At 38.7% G+C, this 25651-nt stretch overlaps 1 protein-coding gene across 1 annotated transcript in view; it reads left to right on the top strand.

Moving 5' to 3' along the window:
- The window catches only part of LOC133649231 (collagen alpha-1(XXIII) chain-like), a 661501-nt gene that overhangs the window by 329117 nt on the left and 306733 nt on the right, over positions 1 to 25651 (top strand). The window lies entirely within an intron of this gene.

Here is a 25651-nt window from a genome sequence, read left to right as displayed (position 1 = left end):
CACTAGTCCTTCACTCTCACTTTCCTCATCCACAAATCTTTCATCCTCGCTCAAATTAATGGGGAAATCGTCGCTTTCTCTGTCCGAATCGCTCTCACTTCTGGCCGCCATCACTGTAAACAATAGGGAACTTTGCGGAAATGTTCAACTGACTACGTCACGCTACTTCCGGTAGGGGCAAGGCTTTTTTTTGTCAGATACCAAAAGTTGCGATCTTTATCGTCGTTGTTCTCTACTAAATCCTTTCAGCAAAAATATGGCAATATCGCGAAATGATCAAGTATTTCACATAGAATAGATCTGCTATCCCCGTTTAATAAAAAAAATGTCATTTCAGTAGACCTTTAACAAAAGACCAGACTGGCACATTCTGCTTAATGGCAACGACTACAAGACACCCTAGCCTGTACACTACTGCCATCTAACGTTTTAAAATTGCAACTGCATGCAAAGTCTACTATATAATACTTGCAAATGAGACTCAGAAGTGTAACAACTGCAACAGCACAGTTATCATCAGCTCCATGCTAAATGTTAAAATACAAAAAATGATGTTATTTTTTAAATACAAAACCAGTGAAGTTGGCACGTTGTGTAAATGGTAAATAAAAACAGAATACAATGATTTGCAAATCCTTTTCAACCTATATTCAATTGAATAGACTGCAAAGACAAGATACTTAACGTTCGAACTGGAAAACGTTGTGTTTTTTTGCAAATATTAGCTCATTTGGAATTTGAGGCCTGCAACATGTTTCAAAAAAAGCTGGCACAAGTGGCAAAAAAGACTGAGAAAGTTGAGGAATGCTCATCAAACACTTATTTGGAACATCCCACAGGTGAACAGGCAAATTGGGAACAGGTGGGTGCCATGATTGGGTATAAAAGCAGCTTCCATGAAATGCTCAGTCATTCACAAACAAGGATGAGGCGAGGGTCACCATTTTGTGAACAAATGCGTAAGAAAATTGTCAAACAGTTTAAGAACAACATTTCTCAACCAGCTATTGCAAGGAATTTAGAGATTTCACCATCTACGGTCTGTAATATAATCAAAAGGTTCAGAGAATCTGGAGAAATCACTGCACGTAAGCGATGATATTACGGACCTTCGATCCCTAAGGCGGTACTGCATCAAAAAGCGACATCAGTGTGTAAAGGATATCACCACATGTGTTCAGGTACACTTCAGAAAAAACACTGTCAGCAACTACATTATCGTACTTACTTATCGTAAGTGAAAGTTAAAACTCTACTATGCAAAGCGAAAGCCATTTATCAACAACACCCAGAAACGCTGTCTGCATCGCTGGGCCCGAGCTCATCTAAGATGGACTGATGCAAAGTGGAAAAGTGTGACGAGTTCACATTTCAAATTGTTTTTGGAAACTGTGGACGTCGTGTCCTCTGGACCAAAGAAGAAAAGAACCATCCGGATTGTTCTAGGAGCAAAGTTGAAAAGCCAGCATGTGTGATGGTGTGGGGGTGTATTAGTGCCCAAGACATGGGTAACTTACACATCTGTGAAGGCGCCATTAATGCTGAAAGGTTTTGGAGCAACATATGTTGCCATCCTAGCAACGTTATCATGAACGCCCCTGCTTATTTCAGCAAGACAATGCCAAGCCACGTGTTACATCAACGTGGCTTCATAGTAAAAGAGTGCGGGTACTAGACTGGCCTGCCTGTAGTCCAGACCTGTCTCCCATTGAAAATGTGTGGCGCTTTATGAAGCCTAAAACGGAGAACCCCGGACTGTTGAACAACTTAAGCTGTACATCAAGCAAGAATGGGAAAGAATTCCACCTGAAAAACTTCAAAAATTGGTCTCTTCAGTTCCCAAACCTTTACTGAGTGTTGTTAAAAGGAAAGGCCATGTAACACAGTGGTAAAAATGCTCCTGTGCCAACTTTTTTGCAATGTGTTGCTGCCATTAAATTCTAAGTTAATGATTATTTGCAAAAAAAAAAAGAAGTTTCTCAGATTGAACATTAAATATCTTGTCTTTGCAGTCTATTCAATTGAATATAAGTTGAAAAAAGGATTTGCAAATCATTGTATTCTGATTTTATTTACGCATTACACAATGTGCCAACTTCACTGGTTTGGGGCTTTGTACACTACCGTTCAAAAGTTTGGGGTCACCCAAACAATTTTGTGGAATAGCCTTCATTTCTAAGAACAAGAATAGACTGTCGAGTTTCAGATGAAAGTTCTCTTTTTCTGGCCATTTTGAGCGTTTAATTGACCCCACAAATGTGATGCTCCAGAAACTCAATCTGCTCAAGGTCAGTTTTGTAGCTTCTGTAACGAGCTAAAGTGTTTTCAGATGTGTGAACATGATTGCACAAGGGTTTTCTAATCATCAATTAGCCTTCTGAGCCAATGAGCAAACACATTGTACCATTAGAACACTAGAGTGATAGTTGCTGGAAATGGGCCTATGTAGATATCGCACCAAAAAGCAGACATTTGCAGCTAGAATAGTCATTTACCACATTAGCAATGTATAGAGTGTATTTCTTTCAAGTTAAGACTAGTTTAAAGTTATCTTCATTGAAAAGTACAGTGCTTTTCCTTCAAAAATAAGGACATTTTAATGTGACCCCAAACTTTTGAACGGTAGTGGTACATTAACATGTGTTAACACATAAACATACACAAGTACTGATATTTGGAACCACTGAGCACCGGTATCGATTCCCAGGGAATCGGTACCGTACAGGTACAAATATCAAAATTACCCGCAAATCTTCATGCAAAAATGAAAAGGGTCCCACTTATTTATATAAAGTGTGTCTTACCCTCGGCCCGATGTCTCCTTGGTCACCCTGGAAGAAAAAAAACATGAAAAATAAGGATTATCAATCATTATCTCTGTACAGGGGAGTAAATACTTAATACTGTTGGGGCAATTGTAACTGACAAGCCAATAAATTACTTTTGAGAATAGGAAGAAAAAGTATCCCGAAGGTAATTTGTCCCATGAACGAGCTCAGGATGTTGACCCTCTGACAGTTCCAATGCTGCTGATGAGGACTCCAGGACGCTCTCATCGCGTAGCATGATTACATGACGGCTGCCAGGTTTCCATACTTCAGCATCGTCTTACGCACCTGTCAGACCTTGATGAATGCTGTTTATGTCCGCCCGTATCGTTCTGGTGATTCCCACTTATCTATTAGATCTAGGGGATTGATGGAGACAACGTAGGAAAAGGCTCCTATGCACGATGCAGTTGCGATCGTCTCTCTGACTTGGCCGGCGGTTCAGAGAGCGGGAAAACATCTGGCTATCATCGAGGCCTGTAAACCTGTTAAGTGCCCTTACGTGAGAACGCGGCGAGACACACGAGCCCCGACATTTCCACATGTAATCTACGCTTGCTCTGATGGATGCCCGGTGAATGTGTGAATGTGGGAGAGCGTTAGTGCTGGTGTGGTCGCTCCTACCTAATGGGAGATATATGCAAAGAAAAATGCATAGCGAACAGGTTGTATCGAAACATACCTTATCTCCCTTGGGCCCCTGTGGTCCCTGTGGAAGAGGAGTAGATCAGTGGACAAATGTGGTCAATATCAATCTTTCAATGTATCGTAAGCAACAAGCAACATGCATGCAAAACATTTCATTAAATCAAATCAAACTTTAATTATAAAGCGCTTTTCATACATAAAATAAATGCAAAGTGCTTTACAAAGTTAAAAACAATACCCAGTGACCCATATCTGGGGATGATGTTTGATAAGAAATTATCGAGTTCGAGCCCATTATGGGATCCTCTTATCGAACCGATTCCTTATTGATTCTCTTATCGAATCCAGATAGGTTGTTGTATATGGGAAAAAACACAATATTTGGTTTAACAAAAGCTCACTTTTATTTTATGAGAAAAAAATAAAATAAAATAAATAAATATTGACCGTTACCCCCCTAAAAAAATAAAATAAATAAATATTGACTGTTGTTACCCAAAGTATATTAAGTGGGATTTTTCAGAAGAACAAATATATACAGTAACACACAAACAACCTGTCTCTGTGATCACTGTAGGTGTATAAATAATAATATAGTGTTAAATAAAATCAGTCCCTTGGGCAAAAAACAAAAAATAATACAGCTCTCCAGAAAGTGCACTTCTGCTGCTATTGGAACATACGAACTACACACACATACAGGCAGACAGCTAACAAACAATCCAAGACGTCTAATAAAGTTCCACAGCAGATTAATCCACTTAGGCTCTTTATTGTTGTTGATCTTGCTTTGTCTTTTCCTATCTTTACTTTTGTCTTGCACTGGACTGTTATTTTTATTTTTTTTTTAAACTGAAATACACACAATGACAAATGTATAAGCTATGTGATTCAATTAACATACTCAAATTTAATACACAATATGTAAATATTAGCTTCACACAAATATACAGTACTATCATCAAACAAATACTTCTGAGTGTTGAAAGTATTTCGATGGTGGAAATACACGACTGGCAGCCATTTTAAGTCCTCAAAACATCCATTGAAACAGTGCACAAAAATCGTTTTTCAATAAACATCTTACTATCAAACTTTCCACCTTAATATTGAGTTACATAAACAAGTTAAACAGTTTACTTACAGACTTATCTTTTCCAAGGCTTGTAAGAACTAACAGAACTTGTCTACTTCTCAATTGTCTCATGAACTGGACTAACGTCGTCAACCCGGAAGTGCCCAAACTATTGACGCGTAGTATTTTCATATCGCCACAAGGTGTCAGTAAGAGTCTACAATCAAATGGGCATAACAATGCCCATTTGGGATTCGTTCCCAGGGATTCGAATAAAGAACCAACTCTTTTTCTTTACTATAGTGGTCTCGATAACGGGTACTTGTTCTCAAAAAGGGATTTGAGTCCAAGGACTCGGTTATTTTCTTATCTAACAACCGGGAGAATCGGTTTCGAGCATCATCCCTACCCATATCCCCCATTATCACATACGTACGCACGGATACAGATACCAAACACAAACACACAGTGGATCTAACATAATAGTGTGAGAGTCCAGTCCATAGTGGACCTAACATAATAGTGTGAGAGTCCAGTCCATAGTGGACCTAACATAATAGTGTGAGAGTCCAGTCCATAGTGGATCTAACATAATAGTGTGAGAGTCCAGTCCATAGTGGATCTAACATAATAGTGTGAGAGTCCAGTCCATAGTGGATCTAACATAATAGTGTGAGAGTCCAGTCCATAGTGGACCTAACATAATAGTGTGAGAGTCCAGTCCATAGTGGACCTAACATAATAGTGTGAGAGTCCAGTCCATAGTGGATCTAACATAATAGTGTGAGAGTCCAGTCCATAGTGGATCTAACATAATAGTGTGAGAGTCCAGTCCATAGTGGATCTAACATAATAGTGTGATAGTCCAGTCCATAGTGGATCCAGCATAATATTGTGAGAGTCCAGTCCATAGTGGATCTAACATAATAGTGTGAAAGTGAAGTCCATAGTGGATCTAACATAATATTGTGAGAGTCCAGTCCGTAGTGGATCTAACATAATAGTGTGAAAGTGAAGTCCATAGTGGATCTAACATAATATTGTGAGAGTCCAGTCCGTAGTGGATCTAACATAATAGTGAGAGTCCAGTCCATAGTGGATCTTACATAATAGTGTGAGAGTCCAGTCCATAGTGGATCTAGCATAATATTGTGAGAGTCCAGTCCATAGTGGATCTAACATAATATTGTAAGAGTCCAGTCCATAGTGGATCTAACATAATAGTGTGAGAGTCCAGTCTATAGTGGATCTAACATAATAGTGTGAGAGTCCAGTCCATAGTGGATCTAACATAATATTGTGAGAGTCCAGTCCATAGTGGATCTAACATAATAGTGTGAGAGTCCAGTCCATAGTGGATCTAACATTTTGTTCTTATGTTTTTTCAAGTGTCATTATGAATTTGCACCTAAATAAGTTTGCCTGCAATTTTGTTGCACAATGTACAATGACAATAAAGATGCATTCTATTCTATTCTATTGTAAACGGCAGCTCTGTATTGCAGCGTGGAGATCAAGATGTATATTCTGTGGTCGTTATTTGACCCAATGACAAGGTGCATCTCGTGGTGCAGGTCTAAGGGAGCGGACAGGGGTGCCTTAATGGCCTCAAGTGGAAAGCTTCAGAGTCCATCCCCAACTTTTACTCACTGGTGTGTAACCCATTTGCTGGGCTTCCACGCAACACCCGGGGGTGTCTCGGAGTTTAGGCTGATGAATGGGATTCAGAGGTGAAGTGCAAAGGGTCTTTCAGCACTTGGTGTAGTTGAGTTCTGACCGATCCCCAAGTCCAACACTAACCAGGAATGACTTAGGAGGTTTTTTTTAGGGAATTTTTTTTGGACTCCACTTGAAACATTCCCTAAGGTACAGTGAAAGTGACTGATGAGGTAGCAGACCAAACACCCACATGGACCCACTGCTACGTAAGTGGGAATTCCTTTGGTGCAAAATGACAAGCGCTGACGTGGGCTAAGAACACGCCAACAGGTGTGTGTGTGTGTGTGTGTGTGTGTGTGTGTGTGTGTGTGTGTGTGTGTGTGTACCTGGCTTCCCTTGAGACCCGGCAGACCCTGAAAGAAGTTAAAAACACAGTTAGAGTTCAAGCGTGTCCGATCCGGCCTAAACACATTCCCTGTATTTGTGATTTACGCTCGACTCACTGGTTTGCCATCCAAGCCAAGTGGACCCTGTTAGGAGACACATAAAGAGAATGAATAAAACACACATTTTGGGGGAGACCCGCTGGCTCTGAATTCATGATAAAACCATGACATCAGTGGTTTAGATGATCCTCTAATAATTGCAAAAAAATGTTTCCACATACTGTACATACTAGGGTTGTCCCGATATCATCATTTTGGTACTGGTACCGGTACCGAAATGTATTTCGACACTTTTCTAAATAAAGGGGACCACAAAAAATGTCATTATTGGCTTTATTTTAACCAAAAATCATAAACATATGTTTCTTATTGCAAGTTTGTCCTTAAATAAAATAGTGGACATACAAGACAACTTGTCTTTTAGTTGTAAGTAAACAAACAAAGGCTCCTAATTTAGTCTGCTGACATATGCAGTAACATATTGTGTCATTTATCTACCTATTATTTTGTCAACATTATGAAGGACTGATTGATTGATTGATTGATTGATTGAGACTTTTATTAGTAGGTTGCACAGTGAAGTACATATTCCGTACAATTGACCACTAAATGGTAACACCCGAATAAGTTTTTCAACTTGTTTAAGTCGGGGTCCACTTAAATTGATTCATGATACAGATATATACTATCATATATACTATCATCATAATACAGTCATCACACAAGACAAGCTGTAAAAAATGGATTCCTAATCCAATTGTTCATTTACTGTTAATATCTGCTTATTTTCTGTTTCAACATGTTCTATCTACACTTCTGTTAAAATGTAATAATCACTTATTCTTCTGCTGTTTGGATACTTTACATTAGTTTTGGATGATACCACAAATTTAAGTATCGATCCGATACCAAGTAGTTAGAGGATCATACATTGGTCATAATTTAAGCTCTCATGTGTCCAGGGACATATTTCCTGAGTTTATAAATATACAAAAAAGATTTTGTGACGATAAAAAATATTAATGTAATCATAGTAGTATCGACGAGATACACTCTTGTACTTAGTATCATTACAGTGGCTGTCAGGTATACATGTTTACATTAAGACGCCGGTGATCTACGGTGTGTAGTGAAGCATGTTTAGCTATTCCTCGTCCTGCAGGGATGATACTTGTAAGAAACGTACTTAATTCGTCGCCATGGAGACGAGGATTAGTGATTTAGAAGTAGCTAAAACACTGCCGATTGCGGATAGACGTTAGCCGCTAACTAGCTAGCCATGTCTTAAAGCACCTCTTCCTGAGGGCGTTTCAGTGTTATATACGGTAGTTTTTAAGCCAAAATGCGTCCATTCTCGCTTTTCTGTCTACACACCGTGTCTGCAATGTAAGTACTCAGTGATTGTGCGCTGCCGAACATGCTCCTCTGCTCGTAAAACCAGCAATGTCACGACATGACATGCCTGTTAAAAAAAATATGCCGAACCGGTACTTTTCAAACAGAGTATAGTACCGTTTTTGATTAATTAGTACCGCGATACTATATAGTACCGGTATACCATACAACCCTAGTACGTACTTTAGCTTGGACAATGGGCGTAATAATCAACTCATTGAAATAGGTTTATTGTGTGGAAATTACTGTTGATGCGGTTCAAATGGAGTGCACTACAAAGGTTCAACCAGCAGAGGTCCTATAAAATTCATCTATGCCATGGGGGAAAAAAAGCCTTGAAACAGGAGTTCAGAACACTTCAAGACAGATTCCACATAGAAAAATTAAATGAATAGAATAGAAAAGAAGAATGATTCAAAAGCTTGTTAAGAATCAGCAGGCAAGGTATGAAAAAGGGATGCGTGTTATACCAAACTATAGACGGTCCTGCCCCTTTCCTTGTGTACTATGTTTTTAATTTCACGCTTCACGGTAGATGTTATGTTTTAATAATTCTGACATATTGTCACGAATATAAACAGTGGTCATTATAATGTCTCGCAACCACATTTTACCCTCAGGGGACGAAGGCTGACTTTTTTGTCCTCTGTAAATATTTGCTGTATTTTGGCCATCATTTTTGTTGGGAGGGTTTTTTTTTTTTAATACCTGCATTGTCCTTTCCATCCTTACACTTTCCATCATTGTAACTGAGCTACTGTGTGGAACAATTTCCCTTGTGGATCATTAAAGTTTGTCTAAGTCTAAGTCTAACATTATTCACATGTGAATAATATAATTACAGTCTATTATACAGCATTATTCACATGTGAATAATATAAATACAGTCTATTATACAGCATTATTCACATGTGAATAATATAAATACAGTCTATTATACAGCATTATTCACATGTGAATAATATAAATACAGTCTATTATACAGCATTATTCACATGTGAATAATATAAATACAGTCTGTTATACAGCGTTAGTCACATGTGAATAATATAAATACAGTCTATTATACAGAATTATGCAAATGTGAATCATATAAATACAGTCTATTATACAGCATTATTCACATGTGAATAATATAAATACAGTCTATTATACAGCATTATTCACATGTGAATAATATAAATACAGTCTATTATACAGTGTTATTCACATGTGAATAATATAAATGCGGTCTATTATACAGCATTATTCACATGTGAATAATATAAATACAGTCTATTATACAGCATTATTCACATGTGAATAATATAAATACAGTCTATTATACAGCGTTAGTCACATGTGAATAATATAAATACAGTCTGTTATACAGCATTATTCACATGTGAATAATATAAATACAGTCTATTATACAGCATTATTCACATGTGAATAATATAAATACAGTCTGTTATACAGCGTTAGTCACATGTGAATAATATAAATACAGTCTACTATACAGAATTATGCAAATGTGAATCATATAAATACAGTCTATTATACAGCATTATTCACATGTGAATAATATAAATACAGTCTATTATACAGCATTATTCACATGTGAATAATATAAATACAGTCTATTATACAGTGTTATTCACATGTGAATAATATAAATGCGGTCTATTATACAGCATTATTCACATGTGAATAATATAAATACAGTTTATTATACAGAATTATGCAAATGTGAATCATATAAATACAGTCTATTATACAGCATTATTCACATGTGAATAATATAAATGTGGTCTATTATACAGCATTATTCACATGTGAATAATATCAATACAGTCTATTATACAGCATTATTCACATGTGAATAATATAAATGCAGTCTATTATACAGGATTATTCACATGTGAATAATATAAATACAGTCTATTATACAGCATTATTCACATGTGAATAATATAAATACAGTCTATTATACAGCGTTAGTCACATGTGAATAATATAAATACAGTCTGTTATACAGCATTATTCACATGTGAATAATATAAATACAGTCTATTATACAGCATTATTCACATGTGAATAATATAAATGTGGTCTATTATACAGCATTATTCACATGTGAATAATATAAATACAGTCTATTATACAGCGTTAGTCACATGTGAATAATATAAATACAATAAATTTTACAGGATTATTCACATGTGAATAGTATAAATACAGTCTATTATACAGCATTATTCACATGTGAATAATATAAATACAGTCTATTATACAGCATTATTCACATGTGAATAATATAAATGTGGTCTATTATACAGCATTATTCACATGTGAATAATATAAATACAGTCTATTATACAGCGTTAGTCACATGTGAATAATATAAATACAGTTTATTATACAGAATTATGCAAATGTGAATCATATAAATACAGTCTATTATACAGCATTATTCACATGTGAATAATATAAATACAGTCTATTTTACAGGATTATTCACATGTGAATAATATAAATACAGTCTGTTATACAGCATTATTCACATGTGAATAATATAAATACAGTCTATTATACAGCATTATTCACATGTGAATAATATAAATGCAGTCTATTATACAGCATTATTCACATGTGAATAATATCAATACAGTCTATTATACAGCATTATTCACATGTGAATAATATAAATACAGTCTATTATACAGCGTTATTCACATGTGAATAATATCAATACAGTCTATTATACAGCATTATTCACATGTGAATAATATAAATACAGTCTATTATACAGCGTTATTCACATGTGAATAATATAAATGCAGTCTATTATACAGCATTATTCACATGTGAATAATATAAATACAGTCTATTATACAGAATTATTCACATGTGAATAATATAAATACAGTCTATTATACAGCATTATTCACATGTGAATAATATAAATACAGTCTATTATACAGCATTATTCACATGTGAATAATATAAATACAGTCTATTATACAGCATTATTCACATGTGAATAATATAAATACAGTCTATTATACAGCATTATTCACATGTGAATAATATAAATACAGTCTATTATACAGCATTATTCACATGTGAATAATATAAATACAGTCTATTATACAGCGTTAGTCACATGTGAATAATATAATTACAGTTTATTATACAGAAATTTACAAATGTGAATCATATAAATACAGTCTATTATACAGCATTATTCACATGTGAATAATATAAATACAGTCTATTATACAGCATTATTCACATGTGAATAATATAAATACAGTCTATTATACAGCGTTAGTCACATGTGAATAATATAATTACAGTTTATTATACAGAAATTTACAAATGTGAATCATATAAATACAGTCTATTATACAGCATTATTCACATGTGAATAATATAAATACAGTCTATTATACAGCATTATTCACATGTGAATAATATAAATGTGGTCTATTATACAGCATTATTCACATGTGAATAATATAAATACAGTCTATTATACAGCGTTAGTCACATGTGAATAATATAAATACAGTCTATTATACAGCATTATTCACATGTGAATAATATAAATACAGTCTATTATACAGCGTTAGTCACATGTGAATAATATAAATACAGTCTATTATACAGCATTATTCACATGTGAATAATATAAATACAGTCTATTTTACAGGATTATTCACATGTGAATAATATAAATACAGTCTATTTTACAGGATTATGCACATGTGAATAATATAAATACAGTCTGTTATACAGCATTATTCACATGTGAATAATATAAATACAATCTATTATACAGCATTATTTACATGTGAATAATATAAATACAGTCTATTATACATTTATGTACAGTCAAAGAGGAACATATGCATTATACAGTCTGATGGCTGTCGGTATGAAGGACTTCCTGTGTCGTTCCGTGTTATCTGATCAAAAGGCCTTTAAAAAGGGTCACGATTTAAACAGAAACATATTTGATATTTTAGTTGACGACTGAAGCTTACTGAGAAATTTTTGTAAAAAAAAAAAAAAAGGTAAAAAACAATATGATTGCAAAAATGTTGATATACCCTTCAAAAACTGAAGGACTTGTATGTCTAGTGTGGCTTTTAAGATAATGAAACTCGAATGTCCCCTGAGGGTCGAACCGGAATCAACTTGCAAACACAGGAACTTTAAAACAAACATGGAACCTGGTCATGTTTGCACTGCTGTTGCTAGGCAACATGTGATAGGCAAAGGAACCAAAAGCCAAAAAGACAAACATTGAGGAAGTTAAAAGTTAAAGTTAAAAGTCACACACACACTAGGTGTGGCGAAATTATTCATTGCATTTGACCCATCACCCTTGATCACCCCCTGGGAGGTGAGGGGAGCAGTGAGCAGCAGCTGTGGCAGCGCCCGGGAATCATTTTTGGTGATTTAACCCCCAATTCCAACCCTTGATGCTGAGTGCCAAGCAGGGAGGTAACGGGTCCCATTTTTACAGTCTTTGGTATGACTCGGCCGGGGGTTGGAACTCACGACCTACCCATCTCAGGGCGGACACTCTAACCACAAGGCCACTTATTCCAGAAGTATAAAATATAAAATACATAATACAAAGAAAGAAAAAGTTGCCATCTGTTTTTCTAACTGAAGATTTGAACAAAAAAAAACATCTCAAATGTTTGTATAGCGACAAAAACATCCACCGGGCGCGCCAACAGCTTGTAAATCTCTGTCTAACCTCAGCAAAGTGCAAAACCAGCAGTGGAAGTTAACCTGGGTAATAAAAGAAACGAGGGAGCAGCCACTGAAGGACCTCTCCAGTCACTTTGGGGGTCTTTTCAGACCACTTCAACATGAAGTTGGATCAAACTTTCCAAAAACACTTAAATGTAATGCCTGCAACTTCCTCTTTTAACAAGCATATACAATGTTAAAATAACAGTTTTTACACGGTCCATTGGGTCACGCTTAGAAAAAAAACCAAAAAAAAAACCCCATCCCCCTCATCTTCATCATGTGGCCTTGGAGAGTTTACATAAACTTGGCTTCTTCTTGATCACACTCTGGGGTGCTATCAGTCCACGTATATACAGTAGTAGGACATGGGGCCGTAAATTTTGTGTAAACGTGAGCAAAAAGATTGACAAAATAAACTGAGAAACACTTTAAAGCAGACCTGGGCAAGTTAAGGCCCGGGGGGGTGTTAAGCTTTTCAACCTGGCCCGCCAGATATTCCCAAATATTTTTTTTTAGATCTTTAAGATGGAAAGTGTAGCTGCCATTATGATGTGCAGTGATGTTTTCTAATGAGCGTAAGTCTTGATCTATACAAAGTGTTTCAATGGTTGGAATCTGCACTTTTGCATGATATTTTAGTTGCTATGGTAATGTAATTAGATACTATGGTCATCTAAGTGACAGCAGCTCAGACGAGGCACCAAGCAGTGTGGGTGGGGAGCGTTTCCACAGAGGGTTTCCAGAGCCTGAAATGTGGGTGTCAGGGACAGACGCGGAAGGAGATTTTTACAACAAAGTTCTAAAGCTTAGTGATGAATCAGATGTATCAGATTCTAGGTGTTTTTTTTTTTTATATAAACTTCACGTTCATATTTTGCTGCGTTTGTTGCATTTTTCTTGCATTTTGTTTTATTGTAAAATATGTCAATCGAGAGGGGATGTGACGTTCATATGTTGTCAATATTCAGTTTTTTTTTTTCATGTACAAACCCCGTTTCCATATGAGTTGGGAAATGGTGTTAGATGTAAATATAAACGGAATACAACGATTTGCAAATCATTGTCAAGCCATATTCAGTTGAATATGCTACAAAGACAACATATTTGATGTTCAAACTGATAAACTTTGTTTTTTTTTTGCAAATAATAATTAACTTAGAATTTCATGGCTGCAACACGTGACAAAGTAGTTGGGAAAGGGCATGTTCACCACTGTGTTACATGGCCTTTCCTTTTAACAACACTCAGTAAAGGTTTGGGAACTGAGGAGACACATTTTTGAAGCTTCTCAGGTGGAATTCTTTCCCATTCTTGCTTGATGTACAGCTTAAGTTGTTCAACAGTCCGGGGGTCTCCCTTCTGCTATTTTAGGTGCCACACATTTTCAATGGGAGACAGGTCTGGACTACAGGCAGGCCAGTCTAGTACCCGCACTCTTTTACTATGAAGCCACGTTGATGTAACACGTGGCTTGGCATTGTCTTGCTGAAATAAGCAGGGGCGTCCATGGTAACGTTGCTTGGATGGCAACATATGTTGCTCCAAAACCTGTATGTACCTTTCAGCATTAATGGTGCCTTCACAGATGTGTAAGTTACCCATGTCTTGGGCACTAATACACCCCCATACCATCACACATGCTGGCTTTTACACTTTGCGCCTATAACAATCCGGATGGTTCTTTTCCTCTTTGGTCCGGAGGACACGACGTCCACAGTTTCCAAAAACAATTTGAAATGTGGACTCGTCAGACCACAGAACACTTTTCCACTTTGTATCAGTCCATCTTAGATGAGCTCAGGCCCAGCGAAACCGACGGCGTTTCTGGGTGTTGTTGATAAACGGTTTTCTCCTTGCATAGGAGAGTTTTAACTTGCACTTACAGATGTAGCGACCAACTGTAGTTACTGACAGTGGGTTTCTGAAGTGTTCCTGAGCCCATGTGGTGATATCCTTTACACACTGATGTGGCTTGTTGATGCAGTACAGCCTGAGGGATGGAAGGTCACGGGCTTAGCTGCTTACGTGCAGTGATTTCTCCAGATTCTCTGAACCCTTTGATGATATTACGGAGCGTAGATGGTGAAATCCCTAAATTCCTTGCAATAGCTGCTTGAGAAAGGTTTTTCTTAAACTGTTCAACAATTTGCTCAGGCATTTTTTGACAAAGTGGTGACCCTCGCCCCGTCCTTGTTTGTGAATGACTGAGCATTTCATGGAATCTACTTTTATACCCAATCATGGCACCCACCTGTTCCCAATTTGCCTGTTCACCTGTGGGATGTTCCAAATAAGTGTTTGATGAGCATTCCTCAACTTTATCAGTATTTATTGCCACCTTTCCCAACTTCTTTGTCACGTGTTGCTGGCATCAAATTCTAAAGTTAATGATTATTTGCAAAAAAAAAAAAAAATGTTTATCAGTTTGAACATCAAATATGTTGTCTTTGCAGCATATTCAACTGAATATGGGTTGGAAAGGATTTGCAAATCATTGTATTCCGTTTATATTTACATCTAACACCATTTCCCAACTCATATGGAAACGGGGTTTGTACATTCTGGGCGTCTCATTCGGTAAAAAAATGTAAAATTCCTTTCTGTTTTTGAGGCGGTCTGTCATAACGTTTTTAGCATTCAATCAGACATTATTGTGAGGTTTTGGATTGGTGTTCCTAAAAATAGATATATACACATTTTTTCCCTCTAAATTTGGGCCCCAAATTTTGTCTGCCGTCATATGGACACTTATACTGCCATCTGGTGGTGTCAGAAGAGTATAACATACAATGGAATTTGGGAAAAAAAAGTGAAAAACGAAAAATTAGCATGTCACTACACATGAAGTACACGTTTGTGTACTTATGGACTAAGTACATCATATCAAAAGATGATTTTTAGTTTTTATTCTAATTAGGGTCCAATAAGCCCAAATAGCAAAGAGAAATTAAAAAAAGCATGCAAACCAGTGGTTCTTAACCTGGGTTCGATCGAACCCTAGGGGTTCGGTGAGTCGGGCTCAGGGGTTCGGCGGAGGTCAAGACACACCCGACTCACCTTGTAAATACAAACTTCTCCCTATCGGCGTATTACGGATACGGCAACAGCTGACTGATTTGCAGGTGTGTAATTTGTTGTGAGTTTATGCACTGTGTTGGTTTTGTTGTTTGAACAAGGTGATGTTCATGCACGGTTCATTTTGTACACCAGTAAAAAAACATGGTAACACTTTAGTATGGGGAACATATTCACCATTAATTAGTTGCTTATTAACATGCAAATTAGTAACATATTGGCTCTTAACTAGTCATTATTAAGTACTTATTAATGCCTTATTTGGCATGGCCTTAATATAACCATAACCCTCAAAACCTGGCCCTAACCCTCTAACCCTAACCCTAACCAAATAACTCTAAATTAAGTCTTTGTTACTTAGAATATGTTCCCCATACTAAAGTGTTACCAAAAACATATAACTTTGTCTTGAATTTGAAAAAAAACAAAATTTTTCACTAAAGAAGGGTTCGGTGAATGCGTATATGAAACTGGTGGGGTTCGGTACCTCCAACAAGGTTAAGAACCACTGATGTAAACAAACAGCTTGGGCCTTAAAGGCCTACTGAAAGCCACTACTAGCGACCACGCAGTCTGATAGTTTATATATCAATGATGAAATCTTAACATTGCAACACATGCCAATACGGCCGGGTTAACTTATAAAGTGACATTTTAAATTTCCCGCTAAACTTCCGGTTGAAAACGTCTATGTATGATGACGTATGCGCGTGACGTCAATCGTTGAAACGGAAGTATGCGGACACATTGAATCCAATACAAAAAGCTCTGTTTTCATCTCATAATTCCACAGTATTCTGGACATCTGTGTTGGTGAATCTTTTGCAATTTGTTTAATGAACAATGGAGACTGCAAAGAAGAAAGTTGTAGGTGGGATCGGTGTATTAGCGGCTGGCTGTAGCAACACAACCAGGAGGACTTTGAGATGGATAGCAGACGCGCTAGCCGGCGACCTCACCTTGACTTCCTCCGTCTCCGGGCCGCCGACCGCATCTGTGATCGGGTGAAGTCCTTCGTCGCGCCGTCGATCGCTGGAACGTAGGTGAGCACGGGTGTTGATGAGCAGATGAGGACTGGCTGGCATAGGTGGATAGCTAATGTTTTTAGAATAGCTCTGTGAGGTCCCGTTGCTAAGTTAGCTTCAATGGCGTCGTTAGCAACAGCATTGTTAAGCTCCGCCAGGCTGAAAAGCATTAACCGTGTATTTACATGTCCATGGTTTAATAGTCTTGTTGATTTTATGTCTATCCTTCCAGTCAGGGGTTTATTTCTTTTGTTTCTATCTGCATTTAAGCCCGATGCTATCACGTTAGCTCTGTAGCTAAAGAGCTTCGCCGATGTATTGTCGTGGAGATAAAAGTCACTGTGAATGTCCATTTCGCGTTCTCGACTCTCATTTTCAAGAGGATATAGTATCCTAGTGGTTTAAAATACAAATCCGTGATTCACAATAGAAAAAGGAGAAAGTGTGGAATCCAATGAGCCAGCTTGTACTTAAGTTGCGGTCAGAGCGAAAAAAGATACGTCCTGCACTTCACTCTAGTCCTTCACTCTCACGTTCCTCATCCACAAATCTTTCATCGTCGCTCAAATTAATGGGGTAATCGTCGCTTTCTCGGTCCGAATCGCTCTTGCATTGTAAACAATGGGGAAACGTGAGGAGCCTTTCATCCTGCGACGTCACGCTACTTCCGGTACAGGCAAGGCCTTTTTTATCAGCGACCAAAAGTTGCGAACTTTATCGTCGATGTTCTCTACTAAATCCTTTCAGCAAAAATATGGCAGTATCGCGAAATGATCAAGTACGACACATAGAATGGATCTGCTATCCCCGTTTAAATAAATAAAATGTCATTTCAGTAGGCCTTTAGGAGGTTAACGTTCAGAACAAGGTCCACAGATCTGACTGAAAATGACTAGAGAACTTAATGGACATGAAACCTTGTTTTATGTGTGCAGTACTAGTACTGTATGTGCACATTAGCATGTTATCCTGCAATGTACGTTGCCATGTGAGTGGAGGGGTCAGCGTTCCCACCAGTTAATTAACCATTGAACACACTTTTGGAAAATATGTTGTGTGTTTTTTTGTGTGTGTGTGTAGTCCCTATGAATTAGGGCGAGGGGTTTGTCTTGACTGTCTTTACTGCGCTCCCTATAGTGCAGACTCCCAATTAGCCAGTGGGGTGTAATTGTAGAGGAGGCGGCTTAAAAGCTAGGGTGTCTGTACACTAGAAGATGTGTCGCCATTGCAGACTGCAATGTTCCATACATTAGGCTGAATAGTTTTAATTATGTGTTCTTAAAATAAGGGATTATTTCCTCTCCTGTGGGGATCTCTTCTCCCTTCCTCCTGTCAGGCTATGTCTACACTAAGCCGGATAACCCCTTAAACGAATAATTATTTAGCCTAAGGCACACTAAACCACCGTTTAAAGGCCTACTGAAATGAATTTGTTTTATTTAAACGGGAATAGCAGATCCATTCTATGTGTCATACTTGATCATTTCGCGATATTGCCCTATTTTTGCTGAAAGGATTTAGTAGAGAATATCGACGATTAAGTTGCAACTTTTGCTCGCTGATAAAAAAAAGCCTTGCCTTTCCCGGAAGTAGCGTGACGTCACAGGAGCTAGTATTCCTCACAATTCCCCGTTGTTTACAATGGAGCGAGAGAGATTCGGAGCGACAAAGCGACGATTACCCCATTAATTTGAGCGAGGATGAAAGATTCGTAGATGAGGAACGTGAGAGTGAAGGACTAGAGAGGCAGTGATGGACGTATCTTTTTTCGCTCTGACCGTAACTTAGGTACAAGCTGGCTCATTGGATTTCACACTCTCTCCTTTTTCTATTGTGGATCACGGATTTGTATTTTAAACCACCTCGGATACTATATCCTCTTGAAAATGAGAGTCGAGCACGCGAAATGGACATTTAAAGTGACTTTTATCTCCACGACAATACATCGGTGACACACTTAGCTACTGAGCTAACGTGCTAGCATCGTTCTCAAATGCAGATAGAAACAAAAGAAATAAACCCCTGACTGGAAGGATAGACAGAAGATCAACAATACTATTAAACCATGTACATGTAACTACACGGTTAAAAATTCTCAGCCTGGTAAGGCTTAACAATGCTGTTGCTAACGACGCTAAGGCTAATTTAGCAACTTAGCAACCGGACCTCACAGAACTATGATAAAAACATTAGCGCTCCACCTACGCCAGCCAGCCCTCATCTTCCCATCAACAGCCGTGCTCACCTGCGTTCCAGCGATCGACAGCGCGACGAAGGACTTCATCCGTGGGTTTGGCGGCAAGCATCGGCTAGGCGTCTGCTATCAGGGTAAGTAGTCCTTGTTGTGTTGCTGTAAGTATTGTACTTAGCCGCTAATACACCGATCGATCCCACCTACAACGTTCTTCTTTGCAGCCTCCATTGTTCATTAAACAAATTGCAAAAGATTCACCAACACAGATGTCCACAATACTGTGGAATTTTGTCGAAGAAAACAAGAGGTTTTTGTATCGGGTCCGATGGGGTCCAACCACTTCCGTGGATTTTGTGACGTCACACGCATAAATCATATCCAACGGAGTTTTCCAACCGGAAGTGTGGCAGGAATTTTAAAATGTCACTTTATAAGTTAACCCGGCCGTATTGGCATGTGTTGCAATGTTAAGATTTCATCATTGATATATAAACTATCAGACTGCGTGGTCGCTAGTAGTGGCTTTCAGTAGGCCTTTAAGGTTCCCATCCTTGGATATTTTTTTACGCTCCGTGTATTTCTTGAATCTCCGGCTCTTAGCTTTGTATGGACTCATTGATCGTTTACAAACTGAGTTCGGAGAGGAAGTGACGCCAGAAAGACCGCGCCCCACACAGGAAGTGACGCCAGAAAGAAGGCGCCACAGCCAGCTTCATAACAACCGGAGCTAACCACTGGAAAGATGGAGGCGAGTCATCCAGACATGCCCGTGTTTCTCCTTCTTCCACATGTACAGACGCTTGTGGAAATCACACACATGAATACCTTAAGTGAAGAAAACGCACGATTGCAGCTATTTAGGATACAACACATAGACGGCAAGCTGTACTTTTTGTATCTGTGCTTACGGACTGTATCCCTGCAGACTGTATTGATATATATTGATATATAATGTAGGAACCAGAATATTAATAACAGAAAGAAACAACCCTCTTGTGTGAATGAGTGTAAATGGGGGGAGGGAGGTTTTTTGGGTTGGTGCACTAATTGTAAGTGTATCTTGTGTTTTTTATGTTGATTTAATTTAAAAAAAAAAAAGAAGTTTTTTTTAAATATTTGTATTTCTTGTGCGGCCCGGTATCAATCCATCCACGGACCGGTACCGGTCGTTGGGCACCACTGCCTTAGAGCGTAGGGCGAGACTGTGACTAAGTGTGCAGCTCCATGCGTCCTCCTCATGAGCTAAATTGAACTCTGTCTCTGCATGATTCCTTGCTTCTTGTCTGTTTAATAGATGTCATCAGTGTTTGAACCTGACAGATTGTACAAAAAACATAACATGTAAACTCTTCGAGGTATCAAATACCTCCTTTGTCATGTCTACTGCAACAGGCTAGACTACTGCAACGCACTTCTTGTGGGGATCCCCAGCAAGAACATCCAGAAGCTGCAATACATACACAATAGTGCTGCTAGGATCCTGATGAGAGTGCGGAAATACGACCATATCACACCAACTGTCAAATCCCTTCACTGGCTTCCTGTTCCACTCAGGATTGAATTCAAAGTCTCCCTACTAACCCACCAGTGCCTCCATGGAAATGCCCCCCCTCTACCTCAAAGAACTACTCACCCCCAAATCCTCCACTCGACACCTCCGCTCCGGACAGGCTAACCTCCTCCAACCTCCCAGGACAAAGCTACGAACAATGGGGGACTGGGCTTTCTGCTCCGCCGCTCCCAGTCTGTGGAACGCTCTCCCTGACCACCTGAGGGCACCACAGACTGTGGATTATTTTAAAAAAGGCTTAAAAACCCTTCTTTTAAAAAAAGACTTTTTTTTTTTTTTTTTTTTTTAGATATATGCATACTAGTTTTAGCTATTTGGCTGTTCTAGTTTTTATTTGTATTTATTTTGTATTATCTTTTTATTTATTCATATTTTTAATACACTGTAGCACTTTGAGGTTGTTTACTCAATGTAAAGTGCTTTTTACAAATAAAATCCATTATTATTATTATTATTATTATTATTATGTCCACGTATCAATCCAGAGCTAACTCAACAAACCGCAAGAAACGGCGGTAAAAACTATAAAAAGTTCCGTTTTCTAGTCTTTGACAGACATTTTGGGGCAACGACGGAGCCAAATGACCATGTGGTCGAAGCAGAAGACATAAAACGACAGGTTTTAAGTTTCATGTGAGTCGAGGAGGAGGAGCCACAGTCACCCTTTACGGCAGGCATGGGCAATTATTTTGACTCGGGGGCCACATTTAGAGAAAAAAATGTGTCTCTATTTTTAGGAACACTAATACAAAACCTCACAATAATGTCTGATTGAATGCTAAAAACGTTATGAGAGACACCCTTAAAAAACGTAATGGAGTTTTAAATTTTTCTATGAACGATAAAACACTGAATATTGACAAAATATGAATGTCACACCCCCTTTCGATCGACATATTTTACAATCAAGTGAAACGCAACAAAAATGCAACAACCAGTGGAATATGAACGTGAAGGGTACAAAATAAACCCACCTACAATCTGATATATCTGATACATCACTAAGCTTTAGAACTTTGTTGTGAAAATCTCCTTCCGCGTCTGTGGAAACGCTTCCCGCCCACACTGCTTGGTGCCTCGTCTGAGCTGCTGTGACGTAGATTACCATAGTAACTAATTAGATGACCATAGTAACTAATTAGATCAGTGGTCCCCAACCACCGGGCCGCGGAACGGTATCGGTACTGGGCTGCACAAGGAAAAAAAAATACATAATATTTTTTTTTTTTTTTTTTTAATTAAAACAAAAGTTTTTATTTTTTATTTTTTAAATTAAATCAACATAAAAAACACAATATATACATTATAAATCAATATAGTCTGCAGAGATACAGTCCGTAAGCACACATGATTGTATTTCTTTATGAAAAAAATAAAATACAATAAAAAACAAACCCCCCAAACACCCCCCGGTCCGTGGGACAAATTTTCAAGCGTTGACCGGTCCTCAGCTACAAAAAGGTTGGGGACCACTGAATTACATGACCATAGTAACTAATTAGATTACCATAGTAACTAATTAGATTACCACAGAACTAATTAGATTACCATAGTAACTGAACTAAGGGCAGATTACAACCATTGAAATACTTTGTATAGTTGAAGACTTACGGTCATTAGAAAACATCACTGCACATCATAATGGCAGCTACACTTTTCATCTTAAAGATCTAAAAAAATTATTTGGGAATGTCCGGCGGGCCAGATTGAAAAGCTTAACGGGCCGCATTTGCCCAGGTCGGCTTTACGGTGTACCTCTTGCTGGGCCGTTTGCTTGCCTCACAGAATTGCTATCGTGACATCCAGTGGACACATTTAGAAGAGCAGTATCTTTCGTTAAAAAAAAAAAAAGCAGCTCATTTTTATACTCAGCAAACTCATCACGCGGGACGAAAAAAACCTGTTCGCGGGCCTGAACCGGCCCGCGCGCCATACGTTTGACACCCCCGAGTTAGAGTAAGTAGTACAAAAACAGTTTTAAGGGGTTGCTAGAAGATGGTGACAAAGACGAGTCACGTCGCAGACAAACAAAAACAAATGTTTGACACACTTTTTGCCTTCGCTCCACCTGTGTGTGATTAGAAGCAGGCACTTCCCGTCAGGAGGGCCGTGCAGTGCCAAGCAGACTGGGAATCAGAGCCCCCCCCCCGCCCCCCTCCTCCTTGGGGACATCAGCTTCCCAAAATCCCCAGTCAGACAACATGGAGAACAACAAACCAGGTAACACAACTAGCATCCCATAATAGCTTTCGTGATGAATCAATCTGCTCATAAAACCTGAGCTGGCGTGGGAGTGTATCAGCGTGTCCTGATGACAATTAGATGAGGGTTTCACCACAAATCAGGAACAGATCAGAGAGCGGCTCCAATGTCCTCACACAAATCCCTGGGTCACTCTGCTTATTTAGAGCAGCTGACCCCGGGCCACACGTGTCACTCTCCCTGGATAGATCGCCTTTCAACATGGAAAGAACAGGTCAGCAGCCTTTCTGACCACCGGAGGCCGCCAAAACTCAGCAGAAAACATTACTGATCAAATCAGTGCTTTTTGATTGATTGATTGATTGAAACTTTTATTAGTAGATTGCACAGTACAGTACATATTCCGTACAATTGACCACTAAAACTAACACCCGAATAAGTTTTTCAACTTGTTTAAAGGCCTACTGAAAGCCACTACTAGCGACCACGCAGTCTGATAGTTTATATATCAATGATGAAATCTTAACATTGCAACACATGCCAATACGGCCGGGTTAGATTAGTAAAGTGCAATTTTACGTCTCGGTATGATGACGTATGCGCGTGACGTCACGGATTGTAGCGGACATATTGGGACACCATTGTGGCCAGCTATTGAGTCGTCTGTTTTCATCGCAAAATTCCACAGTATTCTGGACATCTGTGTTGGTGAATCTTTTGCAATTTGTTTAATGAACAATAGAGACTGCAAAGAAGAAAGTTGTAGGTGGGAAGCGGTGTATTAGCGGCCGGCTGCAGCAACACAAACACGTAGCGGCTATGTTGTAGCCGGTGTTTCATTGTTTACATTCCCAAACGATGACAGGCAAACTTTACCATTGGCCTATGGAGAATTGGGACAACAGAGACTCTTACCAGGAGGACTTTGAGTTGGATACGCATGCTTGTGGAGATGGGACAACAGAGACTCTTACCAGGAGGACTTTGAGTTGGATACGCGCTACCGTGAGTACGCAGCTGCGGCTTCCAAACATTTGATCGCTTGCCCGTACGTGCGTGCCGCTATGTGCATGTCACGTACGTAACTTTGGGGAAATATATGTGCTGTATGAACTTTGCGGAGGTGAACGGTACTTTGGGCTGTGGGATTGAGTGTGTTGTGCGGGTGTTTGATTTGTATTGGCGGGTTATATGGACGGGAGGGGGGAGGTGTTTGTTATGCGCGATTAATTTGTGGCATATTAAATACAAGCCTGGTTGTGTTGTGGCTAATAGAGTATATATATGTCTTGTGTTTATTTACTGTTTTAGTCATTCCCAGCTGAATATCAGGTCCCACCCGCCTCTCACAGCATCTTCCCTATCTGAATCGCTTCCACTGCCCTCTAGTCCTTCACTCTCACTTTCGTCATCCACGAATCTTTCATCCTCGCTCAGATTAACGGGGAAATCGTCGCTTTCTCAGTCCGAATCGCTCTCGCTGCTGGTGGCCATGATTGTAAACAATGTGCAGATGTGAGGAGCTCCACAACCTGTGACGTCACGCTACTTCCGGTACAGGTAAGGCTTTTTTTATCAGCGACCAAAAGTTGCGAACTTTATCGTCGATGTTCTCTACTAAATCCTTTCAGCCAAAAATATGGCAATATCGCGAAATGATCAAGTATGACACATAGAATGGATCTGCTATCCCCGTTTAAATAAGAAAATCTAATTTAAGTAGGCCTTTAAGTCGGGGTCCACGTTAATCAATTCATGGTAATTCATGGCTGAAGTTGGCATTATGTTCTGTCATTATGGAACCCCTAAAAGGGACATTTAGATCAGTGTTTTCCAACCTTTTCTGAGCCGAGGCCCATTTTTTTCGTTAAAAATCTCTCGAGGCACACCACCAGCAGAAAACAATAAAAAAATTAAAACAGCCGATATTGACAGTAAAAAGTCGTTCTCGCAATTGTTGAATATGAATTCAAAGCATAACCAAGCATGCATCACTATAGCTCTTGTCTCAAAGTAGGTGTACTGTCACCACCTGTCACATCACGCCGTAACTTATTTTGAAGTTTTTGGTGTTTTCCTGAGTGTAGTGTTTTAGTTCTTTTCTTGTGCTCCTATTTTTGGTGGCTTTACCTGTTTTCCTGTTGCAGTTTCATGTCTTCCTTTGAGCGATATTCCCCACACCTGCTATGTTTTCGCAATCAAGACTATTTAATTTGTGCGGACGCTATCCTTCCGTCTGGGGACATTGTTGATTGTCATGCCATGTATGGATGTACTTTGTGGACGCCGTCTGCTCCACACGCTGTAAGTCTTTGCTGTTGTCCAGCATTCCGTTTTTGTTTACTTTGCAGCCTGTTCAGTTGTATTTTTATTTCGCCTTTTGTTTATTTTTGGTTTAAGCGTTAGATACCTTTTTACCTGCACGCTGCCTCCCGCTGTCACCTGCATATTGTGATCATGACAAACATCTACAAAGCAATTAGCTACCTGCTGCCACCTACTGATATTTTGGAGTTTTTTGCTGTTTTCCCGTGTGTAGTGTTTTAGTTCATGTCTTGCGCTCCTATTTTGTTGTTGATTGTGAAGTCAAGTACGGATGTACTTTGTGGACGCCGTCTGCTGCTCCACACGCTGTAAGTCTTTGCTGTCGTCCAGCATTCCGTTTTTGTTTACTTTGCAGCCTGTTCAGTTTTATTTTTATTTTGCATAACCATCCCTAAGCTTCAATGGTTTTCTTAGCGGCACTCGCCTTTTGTTTATTTTTGGTTGAAGCGTTAGATAC

Source organism: Entelurus aequoreus, linkage group LG04, assembly GCF_033978785.1.
Source record: "Entelurus aequoreus isolate RoL-2023_Sb linkage group LG04, RoL_Eaeq_v1.1, whole genome shotgun sequence".
NCBI lineage: Eukaryota > Metazoa > Chordata > Actinopteri > Syngnathiformes > Syngnathidae > Entelurus > Entelurus aequoreus.
Note: the sequence above shows the minus strand (reverse complement) of the source record. Positions and strands in the feature narration are given on the sequence as shown.